This window comes from Schistocerca cancellata, chromosome 6, assembly GCF_023864275.1.
Source record: "Schistocerca cancellata isolate TAMUIC-IGC-003103 chromosome 6, iqSchCanc2.1, whole genome shotgun sequence".
Lineage (NCBI taxonomy): Eukaryota > Metazoa > Arthropoda > Insecta > Orthoptera > Acrididae > Schistocerca > Schistocerca cancellata.
The window spans coordinates 371154887-371166425 of NC_064631.1; the positions used below are offsets into that span (position 1 = coordinate 371154887).

General features: G+C 37.6%; 1 protein-coding gene across 1 annotated transcript in view; it reads right to left on the reverse strand.

Moving 5' to 3' along the window:
- Window positions 1–10257, reverse strand: part of LOC126088569 (zinc finger protein 358-like) — an 81620-nt gene extending 71363 nt beyond the window's left edge. Inside the window, exon 1 of the mRNA XM_049906758.1 lies at window positions 10130–10257. The gene's annotated coding sequence lies outside the window, so the exon portion shown is untranslated. The remainder of the gene's footprint in view (window positions 1–10129) is intronic.
- Between the last annotated feature and the right edge of the window lie 1282 nt (window positions 10258–11539).

Sequence of the window (11539 nt, forward strand, 5' to 3'; positions counted from 1 at the left end):
TCAAGGAGATCTCAAAAGTTTACAACAATAACAAAAAGCTTTGTCAGGTGATTTTGAATACACAAGCCATTTTCAATGCCTTTTTTCCTCCATTTGGTAAAGTTCTTATTTAAAAATTAGCTGCAATTGTCTTCTGTTCACATTTAAAGGATAATAAAAATTTACAATTTTGGTAAAGGCTTTCTGTACAATTTCATCTACCATCTATAACCATCTTAATGTATTAGGCCAAGAACCTGGGTATGGTTAACAATTACGTCACGATTGTTACCAGTAGGCCTACCTGAATGTGTGCTAGCAGGAGGTTCACATTCACTATTTAATTTTTGTTTTTATCTCAAGCACCACATGATGAAAGGCTATATTAATGCCATCACCATTTAAGCATACTTCAGTTTGATGCTGAATTTGTGAGATGTTGGTCTACAAAACTTTTCATAAGTGCCTTTTTTCATTAGTTCAAAAACTGCTCATGATGTAGTTGTTATTTGTTCTTTTGAGCATGTGAATCATATTCCTAAATCAGTCCCTCTCACACGACATTGCCTTGTCAGCACTTTGAACTTCACAGTGCAGGAAAAACACTATATCTTAACACAGAACGCACACACAGCGCATCAAATGGTGTGAACTAGAACATACATTTAAAGTCATGACAATGAACAAATCTGTGAGAGGCACCCATTGACCAATGAATGTAACATCTGATTGTTAGCCACAACAGTGAGTTGCAGGCATGGAGGGGCACTTAGAGATAATGTATTGCATACCTCATAATTTATGGATGAGCAATATCCATATATTAACAATAAGAATTACGAGTGCAAATCCCTACCATGGTCTTTGGTACCCTCCACTCCGAAGCAGTGATCGTTTTCTTTGTAACACACCAGTAGCCATGTAGTCGTGTCACAATGGAGATATACTTCATCACATTACATTTGTATTCAAATTAACAGTTGTTTCAGTAACGCCTTACTTTTTTATCCAATTTATCTGTAAAATTTAACATTCCAGGTGATAGTTGTAAAATTAGCTCCTAATTCTTGGGCCCTGCATGGTTGAACCATTTGAGCCGTGGAAATAAAAGTTAAGCACTGAATGAATTTAGAGCATAATTTACAATATTCAATGGCCAACACAGAACTGAATATATAAAACATCGTTACGAATAACAAGTTGAAACCTTGTGATTGACTCATTAGTTGTTGGTTTAATAATAACACAATTTTTAAAAAATGTGTTCTGTTTGTCTCAATGGAAACTAAATTGTTATTTGTTGTAGTCTTTTTTCAGTTAGAACACTCATTTGATGTGACTCAATACTAGTCCTTCCTTTGCAAACCTCTTCATTATGTTCTGCAACTTATATACACTGCTTACTTGGTCTGGCTTCAGTTTTTACCTCCCCCCGGCTTACCTCCATAATGAAATGAACTATTCTTCAGAAACATTTTGTCAACTTGAGCCATAAAGATCTGCTTTATTTCATGAAATACCTTTTCCATTATTACACAATCTAACCATTTTATCTTCAGCATTCACCTGTAACATCACACTTCAAAAGCTTCTGTTTTCGTCTCTGTGTTATTTACTGTCCACATTTCACTTTATATAATAATATATTTTTAACATCTCACACTGCTGCTTGTATCTTTTCTTATCAACAGCTGAATGTCAATCATTCTCCAGAAATTGGAGGCAACAGCAAATTCTCTAACATCCAGTTGATACAGTTAATTCAAAGATATTTGAACTAAGCTGTGTCAGTTATGAAACTTACCAAAATGATTTATTGTTCCGAATATAGAAAGTAAACGCTTTCAATACTGTGCACGTCTTTCATTTTTATGTCCATGCTGCTACACAGTCTGAACAGACATGTAGGGTGTATCAAAAAGAATCATCCAATTTTTAAAAAATCATAACTATTACATTATTTGAGATACGTGCGTGAACATCGTACTGTTGGAAAGAGCAAAATCTCGAGTTTTACATGGTTCCTGTTAGGTAGCAGCAGTGTGTGTGTGTCAACTTCAGTTCTAGTAAAAATGGTGTCAAGACAACAGAAAGCGTTTTGCGTTCTACATTTTGCACAGTGCAGGTTAGTAATAACTGTTCTGCGTGATGTTTGTATTAGTTATGATGTGGATCCTCCTACAGCACAAAGCAATAGACAATGGCATGAACAATTTTGAGAAACAGGTTGTTTGTGTAAAAGCAAATCACCGGGCTGTCCCCAAATGTCCGACACAGATGCCGAACGCATGCACCATATTTTTACAAGGAGTCCACAGAAAGCTATTCATCATGCAGCTCAACATGCCCTCGATGTCCATCTGGTGTGTGTTGCATTGATGAAACCATACAAAATTCAGCTGCAAGATCTTTGTGGAGGTGACAAACAACAGTGTGTGAAGTTATGTAATTCCATTCTCAGCAAGATGGAGGATGACAGTTTTCTTCCATGCTTAGTATTTAGTGAAGAGACAACATTCCATTTAAATGGAAAGGTGAACTGTCATAGTGTGAGAATATGGGGTACAGAACAACCACATGAAGTTGTACAACACAAGAGGGGACTCTCCAAAATATTGTGTGTTTCCTGAAGTTTCATGGGAAAAGGTGCATGGCCCATTTTTCTTTGTCGAGAACATTTTTACAGGAAGTACGTAGGCCGATATGAGTTGGAGACTGATTTAAATGACTTCATTTATCACCAGCATGGGGCATTGCCATATTGGCATCTGCAAGTGCGGGAATTTTTAAATCAAAGGATTACTGAACAATGGATAAGTCACACTGGACCAAATGATTCATCCTTACATTACTGGGCTCCATGGTCACCCAATCTCACTGTATGTGATTATTTTTTGTGGAGGTTTATAAAAGACTGTTGATGTGCCTTCGTTACAAAAAACAATGAATGAACTGCAACATCGCATAACAGCAGCTGTGGAAGCTGTAGCTCGAGACATGCTCGCTTTTGTGTGAGAACAAAAAAGGGGGTATATTGAACACACACACACACACACACAAAATTTTTTTGGGTCTCGTGTTCATCAAAAAATAAAATTCATTGTATATGTTTTAATACACCCTGTATATTGGTTCTATTTTTCCCAACTGAAAATATTTTATGATTTCTGATAGGAGCTGGCTACAAAGATAACATTCAGTAGAGCAGCCTATTTGATCTAAACAGCGGAAAAGTACACAATGTCCCAGGACATTGCTCGACCAAAACACTGAGAACAGCTAGCTAACCCACTTGTTCTTTCCTTCATGAATTTTTTACTTGGATGGATCTATTTTAGATCATAAAATTCAGTGTGCAAGAAGTCCATCCATGTTTATGCTACAAGCCATCATTAACAATCATGGAGAAATTCCTTTTAGAACTCAGACACCCAAAGGAAGCTTTGAAAAAGAACAGTTAATCGATACCAGTGAAGACGTAGCTAGAATTGCATACGTTCTGTATACTGGTACCATTTCTGGGAAGGTCAGAAGAAAACTCTGAAAAAAATGATCTGAAATGTAGGTTCCATATCGGTCCCGCCAGTAAAATTGAAAGACTTACTGTGTTGTATGAAAACTGATTGGATCTCAGAAAAAATGGGTATACATCTCACATTCCCTGAAAATGTAGCATGCCATATGTTGAACAAACTGTAAAATAAATAAATAAATAAATAAAATTTTAAAAAAGATGGAAAAAATACAAGAGAAGACTTTCGGGGAAATTGGGAATATATATATATATATATATATATATATGAATATTTATTCCTTCTGTTTTTGCCAGCAGTTTTACTTTCTTTTCACCTTCTCCTTTTTTACCGTAATCCAGTATTCAATTTTATCCCGCCGATATATACTCAATAATACGTAATAATACGTAACCCACTTCCAAACAAAAAATTTTTTTTCCGCTTTCAACACTACCGCTGCTATAAAATCCACCGTTTCCATTTCACAAACAGTTCCTTTCAGCTATTTAACAACCTTTTCGGCTAGTTTACCCAAATCCTTTTGTCTTTCCCTCTCCTTCCCTCTTTCCTGACGAGGCAACCATTGGTTGCGAAAGCTAGATTTTGTGTGTATGTTTGTGTTTGTCTGTGTGTCTATCGACCTGCCAGCGCTTTTGTTTGGTAAGTCTCATCATCTTTTTAAATATCTTTTTAAATATATTTTTAAATATATATATATATATATATATATATATATATATATATATATATATAAAACAAAGATGATGTGACTTACCAAATGAAAGTGCTGGCAGGTCGACAGACACACAAACGAACACAAACATACACACAAAATTCAAGCTTTCACAACCAACGGTTGCCTCGTCAGGAAAGAGGGAAGGAGAAGGAAAGACAAAAGGATATGGGTTTTAAGGGAGAGAGTAAGGAGTCATTCCAATCCCGGGAGCGGAAAGACTTACCTTAGGGGGAAAAAAGGACAGGTATACACTCGCACACACACACATATCCATCCACACATACACACACACAAGCAGACATTTGTAAAGGCAAAGAGTTTGGGCAGAGATGTCAGTCGGGACGGAAGTACAGAGGCAAAGATAATGTTGAAAGACAGGTGAGGTATGAGCGGCGGCAGATTGAAATTAGAAATTAGCGGAGATTGAGGCCTGGCGGATAGCGAGAAGAGAGGATATGCTGAAGGGCAAGTTCCCATCTCCGGAGTTCTGACAGGTTGGTGTTAGTGGGAAGTATCCAGATAACCCTGACGGTGTAACACTGTGTCAAGATGTGCTGGCCGTGCACCAAGGCATGTTTAGCCACAGGGTGATCCTCATTACCAACAAACACTGTCTGCCTGTGTCCATTCATGCGAATGGACAGTTTGTTGCTGGTCATTCCCACATAGAACGCTTCACAGTGTAGGCAGGTCAGTTGGTAAATCACGTGGGTGCTTTCACACGTGGCTCTGCCTTTGATCGTGTACACCTTCCGGGTTACAGGACTGGAATAGGTGGTGGTGGGAGGGTGCATGGGACAGGTTTTACACCGGGGGCGGTTACAGGGGTAGGAGCCAGAGGGTAGGGAAGGTGGTTTGGGGATTTCATAGGGATGAACTAAGAGGTTACGAAGGTTAGGTGGACGGCGGAAAGACACTCTTGGTGGAGTGGAGAGGATTTCATGAAGGATGGATCTCATTTCAGGGCAGGATTTGAGGAAGTCGTATCCCTGCTGGAGAGCCACATTCAGAATCTGATCCAGTCCCGGAAAGTATCCTGTCACAAGTGGGGCACTTTTGGGGTTCTTCTGTGGAAGGTTCCGGGTTTGAGGAGATGAGGAAGTGGCTCTGGTTATTTGCTTCTGTACCAGGTCGGGAGGGTAGTTACGGGATGCAAAAGCTGTTTTCAGGTTGTTGGTGTAATGGTTCAAGGATTCCGGACTGGAGCAGATTCGTTTGCCACGAAGACCTAGGCTGTAGGGAAGGGACCGTTTGATGTGGAATGGGTGGCAGCTGTCATAATATATATATGAATATAATAGAGGGAAACATTCCACGTGGGAAAAATATATTTAAAAAGAAAGATGATGAGACTTACCAAACAAAAGCGCTGGCAGGTCGATAGACACACAAACAAACACAAACATACACACAAAATTCAAGCTTTCGCAACAAACTGTTGCCTCATCAGGAAAGAGGGAAGGAGAGGGAAAGACAAAAGGATATGGGTTTTAAGGGAGAGGGTAAGGAGTCATTCCAATCCCGGGAGCGGAAAGACTTACCTTAGGGGGAAAAAAGGACAGGTATACACTCGCACACACACGCATATCCATCAGCATATACACAGACACAAGCAGACATTTGTAAAGGCAAAGCATAAGATGTCTTAAGATTAAAAGAATAATTGACCATGAACTGGACAGATACGTGCCCAGCGGAACATTTCATAATGGGAGGGATCCTCCATGGTGTAGAGGAACTGTAAAGAAACTTCTAAAGAAACAGAGATTAGTGCATAATAAGTGTAAAACAAGTGTAGGTGTCAAGAGAGCAATATGTAATGCCTTCAATGACTACCATAACTGAATACTGTCAAATGATATTTCACAAAACACAAAGAAATTGTGGTCATATATAAAGGCTGTTAGTGGCACCAAAGTTAGTATCCAGTGCCTAGTGAATGAGACAGGAACTGAAATTGAAGGCTGGAAAGCAAAAGCTGAAATGCCCAACTCTTTATTCAAATTTTCCATGACTACAGACTGTTCATGTAATATTAACAGTTATACTGAAAAATGCTTAAAAATATCATGAACTGCAGTATAAAATGCTAAAATTGCTATCAAAAGTGCGTAAAAATATTGTGAACTGTGGTATAATATGTTAAAATTACTATACAGTGGAGAGATATCCACGAAGTATGCAGATATTGTACATGACCATTCCTCTTTGAATACATTGTTACATCAATTTGAATCTAATTTTCCATTAAGACATATGAACATAAATGAGGATAAAAACGAAGAGAGAAGGTGTTAACATCAAGAATCCAAGTATTATGTACTGTGAAGAGTTAATATATTAAATTTGGAAATATAATCTAGAACTGAAATGGTATTATAGTACAGTGCATATTTATCTTTTTCATATTGAAACTGAAAGCTGAAGAAGACAACTACCTGCCACCCTTGCTTGTATTGTAGTTCACACACACACACACACACACACACACACACACACACACACACACACACACACACACAGAGTTAAACTATCAGTGTGTGGTAAAGTCAATATTTGTAGTGTAATTGTAATAGATTGCATACAGCTATTTACCATGTTCCACCCACTTTGCCTCAATAACCTAATAAGTGAACAAGTAACAAGTGAGAGTAAACCTGTATACATAGCACTCCACAAATGAAGGATATCTTCATAACCGAGCACCTAGAGTACACTGCACTGTCATTGGTAACACACTATACATAGCTCTTTTGTTTTGCTAAGGTTTTAACACTTTTGCTAGTCACTTGTACACTCGAAAACCGGAATTGTTTTAGTTTAATGGAATTAATTTACAATCAGTTTTAAAAGTAACTACTGATAGTGAGTTTTGTACAGTTATGACAAAATTAATTGCCTATAAAACAAAACCATATAAATACAGCTGAACGTGTCAGCCCTACAACATCATGAAGAATACTTGTAATTCAAAAGCAAGCCTTACAGAAAGTACTTGCTGTGATAAATTCATGAAATTCACATACACTTTTATTTAATCAGCTAAAAATTCTGACACTGGCCTAACAGCCCAACCAGTCAGCTATGAAACTTTTCAACAGACAGTGTGAACCTGTTTAACAGCAACTGCATCAGCCATTCATCTGACACAGGGCAGGGAATCAGTCTTTATGTTGTAAGCTCATTCTTAACTATCAAAGAAGCATTAGGCCTGTGTATGTTCTAACACATAATTTCGATAAGCTTCTATGTGTGAATTTAATATTGTTCATTGTGAAATCTTGTTTTCAGACCCATGTTGAAGAATTTTCATCAAATAAAATTACAGTAATTCTGGCACCTCCATGATCAAGTCTACTTTCAGTCCACTTACCCCAATGATATCATATTTAAATACCCTACTGGTTGCTGTAAAACCAGATTTAATACATATCAGCTATAGCAGTTTGTACACAAGACAGGCGGTGGGGCAATGCGCAGTGGTAACGAACATAATAGCACCTGATGCTCCAGCCAGTAGTGCCACTCTGCTGCATCTGCTTGTAGCACATGCAGATGCATGTTGAACTTTTACACTTGTTGTTCATTTTAGTTCATGTATTGAGAGGTTATTGAGCCACTGGGTTACAAGGTAATACTGCATTAAAAAGTGACAGTGATAGTTTTCCAAGCAGATAAATTCTGCTAGCAGAAACAATGGCAGGGTGTTGCAATCATCCCTGAATTGAAGGTTATCAGGGTAGGCAACAGCTGGAGTGTGAGGCATGAGAAAGACACAGCGATCAGACTGGCACCGCCCACATAGAGCACACAGGCACCGCCACAAAGTATTTTCAGTCTCTCTCTGGGCAGAATGCATCACACTGCCGCCTCCTTACATGCACCCCACTATAGCATGATTGTTTTAAACAGCAGCTAGTACGATTGTTGGGCATGGTAGACTATTACAAAGTCTTCTAAATTCAGAACACCACCACATACACTGCCATGCACTTTAACTTCTTTTTCATGTGTGACTACAGCTCATTCTTTGAGTAGATTCAGCTAATGAAGTTATGAGGGATATTAATTTGCTGAACTAAATGAAAAACAAGACGGTACTATTCATATTTTATGACTGTGATTACATGCATGTCTAACTGAATAAAACAATGGTCAGTGAGAACCTATATGGTTTGTTAACTGATATGCTCCCTTCTCTTACTTAAAGAAATGAAACACAAAAGATCTTGAACTTTTCAGAAAGTCATGTTAGCTGTTGGACAGCGATACTGTTTCTGAAGTATAGCACTAGTCATACAAAAGGCTTAAAACTGCTTTGCAGCCAACAGCTCAACTGTTAATTCTATACAATACAAATTATGTAACTACAAATTAATAATTTACACATCTGTGAGTACATAAAAGTTCAGTTGTAAAATGTATTGATGCCCAAATGAGCAGCACATTAGAATTGAACCATTGTTGACTACTGACAAAAATATAATTTGCTCGACCTGATGAAATCTCCACACAAAAAGCATACTTGCATATTTTCGCTCCATATTTGGAGTCTAGGCAGCTAACTTTTAACAAAGTATTTAATCACATTATAGGTAATAGTAGTAATTGCACAGGCGCTCATGTCTAAGTAGTGTATGGTCATATTTTTCCAGTCTTTTAACTAATCAAATGAAATTAGGCCTATATGGTTCCAGAGGACTTTTCAAGTCTAAAACATCTATGACATTATGATGTATACATTTGCTGACTGCTGTGACGAATGAAAATTTGCACTAAGGCCGGAATTCGAACCCTCTGCCTAGTTTTTCCAGTGTGTTCAATTATATTGTTTTGTAGTGGCTGCATACTTGACTTTTCCCGCATCATATCTTTCTCAAGACGGGACTATAAATTAATGACTAGGAACGATGGATTAGTCCTTTAAGCTATTGACATGCAAACATTTATTTATGGTTACCAAAAGTTTCGCTGATTGGTGGTATGAACTATCAGTGCGACAAATAGACTATAATGTTTAATCATGGGTTTTATCGGTGGAAATATGAAGACGGAATCAATATTTAATGATAGACATGCTGTATTGTGCTGACCATGGCGTATCAATTAAACCATGGTTGCAACTAAACCAGTAGTCAAAAACATTTTCTCCGCCGTAAACAGTGCGCAGAAACAACGTAAACAGTGCGCAGAAACAAGTCATCGTATTATGCAAGGGAAAGGCTGTAGTATTTTGGAGTGATGTTCACCATGGGTAGCACGTTTTCAGTATTGCAACGCTCAGTGCGTTCCACTACGTAAAAAATAATGAGTCTTATTATCAGTCAATACTTTTCAGCAACGATGTCCGTTTCTCAGAAACTTCAAAAGGCCGCATTTCGGTATCCAGTGCAACAAAACACATTCGCAAGTCCAACAAATAAACATGTTCGTCATTTGTTCTGTAGGAGGAAATACAAACTGTAGTGGAAGTGAGAATTATGTAAAATAATTTCATCACCCTGCAAACTGCGTTTTAAATTACGTTTGGGTTTACTAGCTACATCATCATATTAGCCTTAGTTCATTGAAATATAACGTTTTTTTATCTCCTTTCAAGTTTTTTATTTTGCATTTCGGAATTTGACCGTTAAAAACCATGGCATATTATACCGTTCACATTACGTTATTCGTTTTAAAACTGGATATCAAGCAGGTAGAGAATCAATAGCTCTTCCATGTCCTAATACAATTTATTTATGGGCCTTTCAGCATTGTGGTGAATTATAAGGGGAATGTACTTCCTACGTGTATCGCAGGAAACGTAATTAACTTTAAAGATGTGGAGCTGTTCAATAGCCCATCTTACTGAAATTGCGGGACATACATGTTGGGTTCTCTTTTTCACATATGTACTTACTTGTGTTTTTATAAATACGTTGATATGATGCTCAATTGTCTTTTGTGGAAGTATATATTGCACAAAAGAAGATCGAAACAAAATAGTTGCGAAGCTGCGACAAACGGGCACGGTCTTCAACACCACAGGGTAACCAACATACCGGAGAAAGCTGATTGCTTTAGCCAACCAATGCTCAACTGTACTTAAAGAAGATATATTTTGCCTACAGGAATTGAAAGTTCTTTGGATCAGCGCAACGAAAACTTCGTTCTGAATATTTAGAAGAGTTGCAAAAAGTGTAAAAAAAAGTTACACATTTCTAATGCGTCTCTTCCTTCAACAGCTTGTTATTTCAAAGATATTGATTCTTATGTGGCGGTTTCTTTGAAAGATGCAACGTCTCCTAAAGGAGAGGACGGATGTATAGCCCTAGTGTAATTGAATTGAATTTGAATATTCATGTAGAACACTAAATGTTCTGTTGATTCCAGAGCTGTAGTGTTTACAGAAATTATGCGTTTTCAAAGTAGCCAAGAAGCTTTAATCCATGGACATAAAATTACATCTCCCAGTAGAACGGTCCGGGCAACATTAAAGATCGCCGGCAGGCTAAAATACCACAAGCCATACCCACAGATCTGAGAGCCTGATTAGTACGTTCGCTAGTCAAGCTCTTAAGAGTTGTTAGCTATTCTACAATTAGTTACGAGAATCATAACTTCGTAACCGGCAAATGGAATATAACTATGCGAAACGTGTTTGTCTGATGAATATAAAATTAATTGGTAATACGCGTTTCAGTAGTCATCCTTTAGTATTGCCATTGCTGTTGTGATCTTTAGTCCGAAGGTTGGCCAGATGAAGCACTTTGTGCTAGTCTTCCTTGTGTAAGACTTCATCTCTACATAATCAACTGTTATAAAGTAGGATGCGTTCTGTACTTAAGAAACAATGTTTCAGTCCAGAGCAAAATTTCAGAACTAGAACAACGTGGACTGCCATCTGTCATAGTGCATCTCTTTCACTCAGTTTTGTAAATGATTTAAATCAAGATGTAGATGTAACTTAGCATATGCTGCAGGGAAGTTTGCTGGTAGCCTTGCTGTTCATGTTGTATATTAAAGACTTCGCAGACAATATTAATAGTAACCTAAGATTTTTGTAAATGATGCAGATATCTATAATGAAGCAATATCTGAAAGAAGGTGCATAAATATTCAGTAAGATCTTGATAGGCTTTCAAAGTGGTGCAAAGACTGGAAGCTTGCTTTGAATGTTCAGAAACGTTTTCGTACAATGGAAAAACATAATATCCTATGACCATAGTGTCATTGAGTCTCTGCAGGAATTGGCCAACTTCTAAAAATATGTTGATATCACACTATGTAGTTGTATGAAATGGAACGATCACATAGGCTCAGTCGTGTG